An 11,029-nucleotide genomic window follows, 5' to 3' on the forward strand; every position below is an offset into this window, starting at 1 on the left:
AGCGGTCTATAAATAAATTGTCCCTGCACTGGGCCACTGTAATGAGTGGTCCCTGCCACAAATGGATGGTTCGGACCACTGTAATGAGTGGTCCCTGCCACAAATGGATGGTCTGGACCACTGTAATGAGTGGTCCCTGCCACCAAGGGGTACCACATCAGTGGCCCGGACCACTGTAATGAGTGGTCCCTGCCACTAGGGGGCGACTAAATCAGTGGTCCCTGAGTGCTCTGTGCCAAGGGATGAAAAGGACAAGCAAATGGTACTGTTCAGTTGTAGGCTTACATTCTGCGGTGCGAGCATTTAGTGATACTTTGGAGTCAACATAGTAGAGGAAGCAATGGCTAATGGTAAGTAATTCCCTTTTTTCATGTTCTGTATTTTGGCAAATTTTTAAGATAGGAGACTGACACCTGTGCTTTTTTTCTAGATACAGTTTCCCAAAGGTTGGAAGATTTGTACTCCAACGAAGACAGGGACTGCCCCTACTGCCAAATAAAAACAACGGCGACTCGAGATCATATGAAACTCGTTCATTTTAAATACTCTGTATTTTTTTTAGCGTGGAAGGCATTGGTAAGTCGGTCTGGCAATAAGCTTCTTTTTTTTTAAAGTTTTGCTGGTATTTGCTGTCTGTATTTGCCTTACCATTAGTATAAATAAAAAAAATTCAAATTTATACAAGGGGTTTAGTTTTTTACTAGCACCCCGATGTGTTCTTGACCTCTTTGGTACAGGGTACGTACACGTTAAAGTAACACAGTCTTACAAGTTTTAGTGTCTTTACAAAAATCTGTTTATAGTAGTATTTGTGTATTCAGACAATATTTAAGAGTGTTTCAAGTAGCATAGTTTTGTGCATAGGTTGTAATTTTTTGTAAAAGGTAAAATGAAATCCATGTATTTTAAACGGAAATTTGCTTTTTATCTCATTACTCTGTACATTCCCTTTGTTAGGATATTTGCTTTGACTGAATGACTGAATAGAACGAAAAACGTTGTACTGGTGATTACTTTCAATGGCAATGGTAATGAAAAGTGCTAAACACACAACAGGGCCCCCATTCAAATTCAAGACAGCAACAATCCAAGGTTAATGTGGCCTGACTGTAAACAATGATCCCTAATGGCTTCCATTTTTCTGTGCTGTAGCATACTTGCATTTTTATTGTGGGTACATATTTATATTCATGTATGTCAGGCTCTCAAGCGAGAGCAATGGATTCAACAGCATCTCAACCCATACAAAATATGTTTTCACATCTGTTGTTTTCCACTTTGTCAACTTGTCTGTTAAGTGTTTTCATTTGTATCAATTTTCCTAATAGAAAAGTTTTTTTTTTTTTTTTTTTTTTTTTTTACCCTGTCCTAGATGTAGCTGATGTTTGTGTGTTGGTACAAACGTACCAACACACAAACATCAGCTACATCTAGTGAGAAGCGGATGGAGAGACGAGCACGTTTGTGAGCATGCACGTGTTAACATGCATGTGTGGCCATGCAACAAGGAGGAAATGTGTACCCGCAAGGGGGCCGCGATCACTCCGCACCCCGAAGCATCAGCGGGGGACGGGGGGAGCCCGAGGCCCCAAAGGCCAAGCAGGTCCACAGAGTACCAAGCCCGGGACAGCCAAAGCAGACAGAGCAGCGGCCCACCCGGACCAGAGCAAAGGGGCCCCCAGACCGGAACCCCCGGCGCGACGGGGCAGGGGCACCGGGCAGCCCAGGGCAATGGCGAGCAGGCCCAGCAGGCGCCGGGCGCTGCGGCGCGGGCCGCACGGAGGGCAGGCGCCCCACAGGCCCAAGGGCCACCCATTCCCCCCAGCAGGGCCCCACCCAGGAACCCGACGGGGCCCGACCGCCCCAGGCAAAACCACCGTGGGCCACGCCAACCCAACACCAAGGCTAGGCACCCCAGGGACAAGAACATGTCCCAGGTCCTCCCCCCCCTCCCAAAAAAAAAAAAAAAAAAAAAAAAACCCTCTTTACCTCAACCCTTACCCACTCATCCCCCACCCCTCCCCACCCCCACCAGGGGCAGCCCAGGGAGTCTAGGGCCTGGTGGGCCCCAGACCCGACCCTCTCCACATACACACACCCACACAGCCACATATATTCTCCCTGGGGTCTCACCCGCCCCCCAATGCAGCACCGAGGGCAGCCCCCAGGGCAGACGGCGCCCAGTAGCACCCCGCACAGGACTCCAGGCAGGCACCGAACCTCCACCCCCCGCAGCCCCGAGTGCATCCCGGGACACGAGGGGGTAGGAAGACCCCCGCCCCCCTGCCCCCCAGCCTGAGTTGTGTGTGCATGAGTATGGGCTATTTATAATGCAATTAAAAACTGGAAGGAGCCATGAGATGGTGGTGGGTCCCACTGCTGCCAGGCAGCAGGACCCCCTCAGGACTCCCTCAGTGTGTGTGAGTGTGTGTTATGTGTGTAGTGCAGTACTGTTAAATGTGGTAGTGTCTAACATGTAAATAAAATCGGGGGGAGAGAGGTCACAAAGGGAGGGGATGGAGGAAGGGCCACCTCGGTGGCTCCTGTCCGCCCATCCACAGCCCATGTGCCCATCCCCCCGAGGCCCTAAATGTACATTGATGTCTAGGTTGTGATTAAAATCTAGTGGGGCGGGCAGTCCCAGGGGTCCACCAGGGGATCCCGCAATGGGGACCCCTCAGCCAAACCCACCGCCTCCACCCGCCCCACAGTGCCCTATGTGTAGTGTGTATGATGTGGGGTGGCGGGGGAGGAGAGGGACTCGGGGAGGGGCACAACTGGGAGAGAGAACCCTGTCCCAGGCAGCCAACTCAGCTGGCCGCTGTAGGCGCCCCCGCCTCCCCAAGACCATCCGAGGGAAGAGGGGCAAAGGCCCGGCCCAGCCAAGAGCCCAACGCATGAGCGTCCCGGACGCCCACCCACCCCCGGCAGCCCACGCCACCACACCAGGGGACCAGAGAGCCCCAGGTTGCACACACGTATCCTGGTCGGGTCCAAGGCACAGCGCCCCCATCCTCCCCAACAGAAAAGTTTTGCATACCATGCCACTGCAGCCTCAAACTCCAAAATCGCAGCCACTGGCACTGTCCCAGTTGCATAGCAGTGATACAGTGGAAGCATAACTTTCTGGCACACTTGAGATTTCATGGTAAAAATTTCATATTATCATTACTAATTGATGGTTAAACAGCTATAGATAAGTTGTTACACATAAAGTCCATATGTTCATTATCAAAAAAACAAATTCCCAAACACACCCACAGTCAGCTATGTGCTGCAGAGAAACTTAATAAAAACTGTCACAAACTTGTATAATGTACACTACAATAACTTATGTGCATGTTTTCCTTCTTTTTTTTATTACAGGTTTCACTCTGCTGGACAAGAAACATGTGACAGGTATGTTGCATGTATAAAACAAATCTTGAATGTAAAGTTGTTTTTATTATTCCAATTTATGCCAAAAAACCTAATTTACACTACCTAAGAACATATGTCCTTTCCACATTTAAGTAAGGTCAAAGAAAAAGTGTATATAGAACGTTTTGGTAGGTCCAAATTGTCCTTTTTCACTGTTTGCTAGCGTCTTCTAAAGTCAGAAGCCCTTATTCTAGGCCATCAGTGTCATAAGGCTGAAGCAATCAGTTAAGGAGTAAATGGCAAAATAAAAAAAATACAACATGATGTTCTGCCCATCATATTAAGTTTCTCATGTTATACAATCAGATTTGTTTTTAGCTGATTGGCCGCTCAAATCAGTTAGTGCAGATTAGTATCTGTGGTGACATCAGTGTCTGGAAGGAGATGCACATTGCCATGAAAATGCCTTGCAAGTCTACTAATACATGTATCTACTTTATTTACAGAGACAGAATATATTGAAGACGCTCACCCAATAGAGCACAAAATGAAGCCTTTTCCTTGCCCAGCATGTCCATCTTCATTCTTAACTTCTTCTTAATTACGGCGACATGAACTAGAGAAACATGATAAGGCGTCGGAACCCATAATCTTGGTAGACCAGGAAAGGGGGTTATTTGTGACGGCCCAGGACAAGTGTGGACCATGAACTATTATTCATGCATGCAAGTCCTATGATAATCAAAGCTTTAACTGTGAGGTCCCAGCCTGTAGAGAATACATGTCAATGGCTACAGGTAAGGAATGCATCCACCTTGAGTGCTTAAAGCACTATAGAGTTCAACAACCACCTCCTTTCCTGAAGAAGTCCTCTATAGATGACATGCTTGAGAAGGGTTTAATTTCCAACCACACAAAAGACCAATGCTGTGTGATGCATGCCAAAGCTGCCAAGGACAATACAGCTGCAGTGTTTCCTGTTTTTTTTTAAGAACATGGTTACTCTGGCAAGAAAGTGTATTTCTCAGTTTACACTGGACAATTCGAGAGCTGGTGTGTTTTTGGCAGGGTCAGAGTTACTTTTGACCTTGCCAGTGGTGTGTGGATGTGCCGCTGCGAAGCGACCAAAAAGAGAATGTGTGTCCATATGAGCTGGATCTTTCAAGAGAGACCAGAGTTGTTGAAAAATGACTGTGATGCTGTCATGTCGTCAGACGCTGAAGATGAGGGAGTAGATGCTGAACTCATGGAATGTGAACCACTCCAGAGAAAAACACATATCTCCTCCATGCAAATTAAAGCCATGGTGGAATATATGCTCAGGGCAAAAGTAATACCGCCTCAACTTCCAGTGGACATGCCTTTAAAACCACTAGACATCCTCTTAAAACTTTCTCCTGAAGAGACATCATGTCCATACTGCCCTGGCCCGACACCACCTAGATTGTCAGCAGAAGAATTGGTGACAAAAAAGGCAACTATATATGGGATTCTAGCAATTCACAAAGGTTTGTCGGTGTTTTGTCTTTTTCATAGCGCTTCAACAAATAGTATATTTCTTGGCGTTTTTAGCACATCTTTATGATATAAAACGTAATAAAACTGTGTTCATGGTATAATTTATGAAATTGCAAATGTATTTCTTGTGAAAAGTAATTTCTCCTCAGATGTCCATGTTTACAAGAAAACCTGCCCAGTCTGTGACACACCAGTAATGTTTCAAGATTACACAACAGGTTTCCACAACTACAACAACAGAGTGATTTTGACTTTGCAGCTTTGCTCATTCCTGACTAATTTACTAAAGGTGATTACACTGGGTTTTAAAATCATGAATATTCTTTCTATATTCATTCATATAAATAATTTTTGTTTGTTTTACCATAATTTTCTCACTGTCCAACAGAGTCACACTGCCATAGGAAGATTCCTAAAAGCCATGGAGCTTCAGCTGAACACAACTATCCACCATAACACTATAAGAAAGGCTTTTTTCCACTATTCTGCTCTCACAGCATATGACTACAACTTTTCATGCCTCAGATGTGGCCACAACCCAGTTATTCTCATTTCAGATGCCAACTGGAAGGTTTCATTTGACTTGCCTGGTAAGTATGTACAAATTTTCTTTCACTGAAGAAAGAAAACACATAGGAAAAAGATTTGACTGTAGTTTTATTTTACTAGTTGAATATGGCATAAAATTAGCAAACCCTACATCACATGCATGCACACAAACTTAATATATATATATGTGCATTGCATAAATGTACGTATTTGCCAAATTCATAACTATTACATTGATGTAGTTTATGGAATTAGGCCAAGCTTTTTTTTTAATTCAATGTTAATGCTTTTAAAACACTAACAATTCTATTTCACTATTCTATTCTATTTTTTCACCATTTCACCAGTAGTAAGTCTTTTGAAGAGGCCAGTGTCAGAAGATGTGGCGGAGGTTGACCTCACAGTCAACATCAGACAGAAATGGGACCGGCTGGAAAGGGAGATCTTGGCAAGTTGAATCTGTGAAGGTTTGTTAGAAAGTATAATTCTTTATCTAGGCTCTTTTTTTAAGTCTAACAACATTAATAATCATAAAACATTGATGAGCCAATATACTGTATCTTTCTTTTTATATAAATAAAGACTTGAACGCACAAAACCCATTTTCGGAGAAACTGGACCATTCTAATTTTACCCTGTGGATTGGAGCACACAGCCGGATTGGTGATATAGTTCCAAAAACTGAGCTACTTAAAGGCCTCACTCATAAGGTTACTGTGGGTTCAAAATCCAAAGAAGACCAAGGCATGAATGAAGATGAGCTCCTACGTCTAGTGGAATCCAAGAGGGTATTGTCATTTTATCTGTATAAATCCCAGTTTCTCAAGCAAGCAGATTTGTGCTCATACAGATTCTCTTTTTACATGCTCTAGAATTACATTGTTTTCTCTACTTTTTGCAGCCCTCCAAAGCTGATTTGGTGAAAGCCTGCTCAGATCTTGGAGTTTCATCGGCTGGAACAGAGGCTGACTTGATCAACCGTCTGCAGGAAATGCTTCTGTACAAGGATGTCTATCCTAAGATGTTTCTTAAGCTGCAGAAAACTGGAGGTATGCATAGAGTTTCACCATTAGCATATAGATTAGTTTGAGATAGTTTTATAAGAAACTCAACAAATCATCAACTACAAAACAAATGTAGGGATAAAGAATGAATCCAATTTAACTCATTGTAGAAAATTTTAGTTCAACAAGTATTTGCCTTTTTTTTTAAGCCCCAAAAATTATGTTATTGAACTGCATTCTAAAAAATATTCATGTTCCTTAAATCCCTATTGTGTCTGTGTAGGTGGCGTGCTGCACATGGGCTGCACTCATGCCGTCACCTACTATCACTCCCCTCTGCTATGGCAAGAGAGTGCCCGGGACCATGCAGATGGGCTCCTAAGTTTTGCCCATCCCCCAAACATTTATGTTTCAACAATAGGACAAGGCAGATGTTTTTCCAGCCTAACGATGGAAGACTCTGTGAACCCTCTCCTGAGAACATTGTTGCTGCGCTACAGAAAACACTGAGAGTTGAGCTGCCTTGAGTCAAAACCCTGCAGTTCCGAAGGCACGCCCCAGACATAACCTGTCCTGAAACAACAAGGCAGCACCCAATCACTGGTAGTTCCAATCACTACTCACTCTATGACAGATTCCATCAAAAGAATCAAAAAAGGCCTGAGGAGCTTCTTAGAAGCCTTGACATTGCACCAGACCTGGCTTTTGTTAATTCCTCTGAGGCTGAGCAGAAGAATAGGGAACTGTCTTATGACAGATACTTTGTCTCACATTTCTTACATATAACTTCCACTTTTACAAAAATGTAAGACCTTTCTGTTGTCGCCATCCTTTTTTAAAGCTGCTAATTAACAATGTCTAATCGACTAGACAAAACTGGTTGAAGTCTACCAAGGACCTGAGACAGATTATGCACTCGTGAAATTGGACAATGCTTTTTTCTACATGACGGATCTGGAAAGTCTTCTTCTGGAAGATATCTTTGAGGGCACATATCCTTGACTCACAGATGATGTATGTAGCTGTTTCTCGTTTGATCCTGTGTGGATGATAAAGCAAAAGACATTTATAATTGCCAAATACATCACTCTGTTCCAGGTGGTGAATGCCAGAATTGTCCAGTTGGCCAGGAAAATGGACAATGAAAGACAAATTTGAATACAATTTACTTCATTAAATAATATGCAGAGACAATTCACCTACATCAAAATGACATGTTATGAATCTACAGACGCTTTGCAAACATTCCATTTCATTGCCTGGTGGAGAAATTGGATAAATGCAGAATCCATCAACACACGGCATTTGAATGCATCCAGGTGAGTTTGTCTGAGCAAAGTCCAAACATATCTCTATGCTGCTAGTTATATAATGATTATGTTTTGTAAACAATAAATACAAACTTTGTGTTTTGAAAGTTTTATTTAAATGGTACCGTGGTAAACTTATTTGTGTAAAACTATTTGTGGGAAAACAACTGTAATTAGTAACTAAAATAATTTCTTTGCTATATATAAGCAAATCTAATAAAGCTTTTTATTTTTTTTAACAAGGAAATAAACCAGAATTCTTCTGTCCTATTTCCTCGTGTGGTTGGACACTCGACTCCAGAGACAGGGAATCATTTCATTCTTTGGGTGAGTACTTGTTTTTACTAAAATGTTATGAGTTTTCTTTAGTATTTGGCAGCCGGTGAATGATTATAACTTTCTATTATGTAGTTATTATTTAAATTTCAGTGACAATAGAAGGGTGCTCCAGAAAGCATCTGTTGTGATAGTCATATCTCCAGTACATAAACAAGTATGAACAATAACAACCTCTTTTGCAGGTTTTGAATGGCCTCACAAAAGAAATCATGGTGTACGATTCCATGAGGCACCACATGGTCATTTCTCCACAGGACATGGATATACTCAGGTATTGCTTTATAATCTTTATAATATTGGCACCTCTAAATGGCAAATGGGAAGGACCACAGATTGCAAATGCAAACAGACAGATGCTAATGATATATCATCATTTCATAATTTGCAATTGTTTCTATTTCAAGTTGAGCATTTGAGAAAATATGGAAACTCAAAGAATGGACGGTGACCTTCCCAAACCAGTGGAGGCAGGAGGACAGTGTTAACTGTGGCGTGTTTGTCTGCACAGTAAGTATTGCTAATTTGATAGACATGTTATTGCAAATTAATTTGGAATGACATAGACAGTCCTCCACTAAAAAAAATAAATAAATAAAAACATTGTTGTTGCCAGGCAGCAGACCTATACATCAGGGGACTGCAAATGAAGACTGAAGCCCTGAACCAGATACAACTGGGCCAGCTCAGAGTGTATCACGCAACCTCCCTGATGGCTGATGTGGTTCCAAAGGTTAAACAAATAAAAAATGTGACTTACTTTACTTCAATTACTCATTGACCTATTAAAAGCAACTACGTTTCACTTACAAGTAGGATTCACCTGAATTTAGGGTGGGCCAGTTAATAGAAATATGTTATGGATTATATAACTGTGACAAAGTATTTTTCCATTTTCAAACAGGGACAAAAAGTGCCTGAAAATTGCATGGCGGAGGTCATTCATGGCTGCATTTTCTATGACTCCAGCGGAAAGGGACAGAAAAAGTAAGCTATACATTAGCAACTCTACCTTTTTTAAAGTTTTAGATATGTTGTTACTTGTCATTTCATGTTGGGGTAACATAATATAGGATAGAAAGGAAGAAAATTACCATTCATTTATAATTTGTCTTGCAAAAACCATTTTGAATGTATAAGTTTCAACACTCTTATAAATGTATGCAAGTTGTCACTTTTTTTGCTATTGTGATGTTTACCGCTACAGTTAGAATATTCAGAACAAATAGAAGAAGTATTGTTTGAAAAATTGCTCCATGCACTATTATTAAAGGGGAGTATGCGATCTTGGTGAGGCTGGATTTCCTCAGCTTGAAAACAACATGCTCATGATTAGTTCAAAGTTTATTCTAATTGCAAATAAAAAGAATACTTTGATAGCATGAATAATACTTTGTTTGTAGGAATGCATTTGTAACTTGAACATCAACATTGTGAGCGTCCAGAAACTACAACAAAAGGCGATCCCAGTGTGTCATTCACTTTTGTCTATATTTCAGGAGGTTGTATCCACACACAAACAAAGAAAACTGGATAAAGTGTGAGTCATGTAATGGTTGGCTTCATGTTGAATGTGCCACGTGTGACCTATCAGCACCTGCTGACATTTTTACATGTGGCTGTGACCTGGATGAGCCTTACATATGTTCAAGGTGGGAACAAATCTATAATTTGCATGTAAATATGTTTTTCAGTTTGAAGGTCGACCTGTAACTCTATCTTCAGATACTAGGGGGGGCGGCATGGCTCTGTGGGTAGAGTGGTTGTCCTGTAACCCAAGGGTCACCGGCTCGATCTCGGCCCGGAGAGTCCATGTTGAGGTGTCCCTGAGCCAGACACCGAACCCTCAATTGCTCCTGATGGGTCGTGGCTGAGCACCTTGCATGTCAGCTTCCACCATCAGTGTGTGAATGTTTGTGTGAATAGGTGAATGTGACATACTTTATGTGTATATATATATGTAAGTACAGACCTTTTACCATTGGGCTTATATTCTGTTTTTTTTTTTTTTACATATATCACTTTGCAGTACTATGAACTGCCTGCACAAAGATGGAGTCCAAGGCCTGATCTCACAGGAGCGAATCAAGGTCTGTAACATTTATGTATTTAGTTTTTACAGTTTCACTCATAAGTTAACATACCCTGGCAGGTCATTTACAGAGACTCTGAATGATGGTAGGAAAAAAATGATGCATGGTTATTGGTCTGATGAACCCATTTATTATCATCTTATTATCTTTACTCTTTTACATATAGTGAAAACAGAAACAACTCAAATGGCCCTGGCCAAGTTTACATATCCTTGCTTCTAGTACAGCGTATTTCCCCTTTAACAGTAATAACAGTTTGAATGATGGGAGTTAAAGATCAGACACTATATTCTCATTCACAAAAAGCTTCTCTCCCTTCTCCCCCTAGAAAGAAGAAATATCTTCTGATATCTACCAAAACTGAAATATTGGAGATCTTCTTTGTATATTGCTGAATAATATTGAGGTCAAGAGATTTAAGAAGCACCCTAGAGCCCTCACTTTATTTTGCAGCAGCCTATGACAGGGCAGGTCAGTTTGGACATATGGTAAATTAGGTTGCAGTTTCAAACATCTTTTTCTTAATGTACAGACTCTGAAAGACCTGTTGGACAGTGGGAAGAGAAAGTCTCAGAGAATGTTTTTGTGGGAGAATCCTGGGCAGAACATCGCACTAAAGCAAATTCTGAATGGCAGGCCATTAACTTTTAGCGAAAAACATGTAAGTATGAAATTATAATGTAGGTGGTAATTTTTCCAGACCAGTGTGAAGACTGTAACTGGTGCAGTATGTACCAAAGAGCTTTTGTCTTTATCTTGTAGATGGAAGAACTAATTGACAGAATCAAAACCACGTTAAAGTTGGACTACAATGATCTGCGGATTGTGGATTACATCATTGATGTCATGGTTCCAGAGG

General features: G+C 41.7%; 3 long non-coding RNA genes and 1 pseudogene across 3 annotated transcripts; all 4 read left to right on the forward strand.

The window, feature by feature from the left end:
• Window positions 1-340: 340 nt before the first annotated feature.
• Window positions 341-4,581, forward strand: LOC121647524 (annotated as a pseudogene).
• A 162-nt stretch (window positions 4,582-4,743) lies between these two features.
• Window positions 4,744-5,412, forward strand: LOC121647001. Its single transcript, XR_006011744.1, has 3 exons — window positions 4,744-4,868; window positions 5,028-5,167; window positions 5,267-5,412. It is a non-coding gene; the product is annotated as an uncharacterized LOC121647001 (long non-coding RNA).
• Window positions 5,413-6,176: 764 nt separating this feature from the next.
• On the forward strand, window positions 6,177-6,838 carry LOC121647013. The gene is made up of 3 exons (XR_006011755.1): window positions 6,177-6,215; window positions 6,329-6,476; window positions 6,715-6,838. It is a non-coding gene; the product is annotated as an uncharacterized LOC121647013 (long non-coding RNA).
• Window positions 6,839-7,546: 708 nt separating this feature from the next.
• LOC121646992 lies at window positions 7,547-9,755 on the forward strand. Its single transcript, XR_006011734.1, has 7 exons — window positions 7,547-7,750; window positions 7,985-8,068; window positions 8,263-8,351; window positions 8,485-8,587; window positions 8,694-8,810; window positions 8,982-9,064; window positions 9,577-9,755. It is a non-coding gene; the product is annotated as an uncharacterized LOC121646992 (long non-coding RNA).
• Window positions 9,756-11,029: the final 1,274 nt, after the last annotated feature.

This window comes from Melanotaenia boesemani, chromosome 10, assembly GCF_017639745.1.
Source record: "Melanotaenia boesemani isolate fMelBoe1 chromosome 10, fMelBoe1.pri, whole genome shotgun sequence".
NCBI lineage: Eukaryota > Metazoa > Chordata > Actinopteri > Atheriniformes > Melanotaeniidae > Melanotaenia > Melanotaenia boesemani.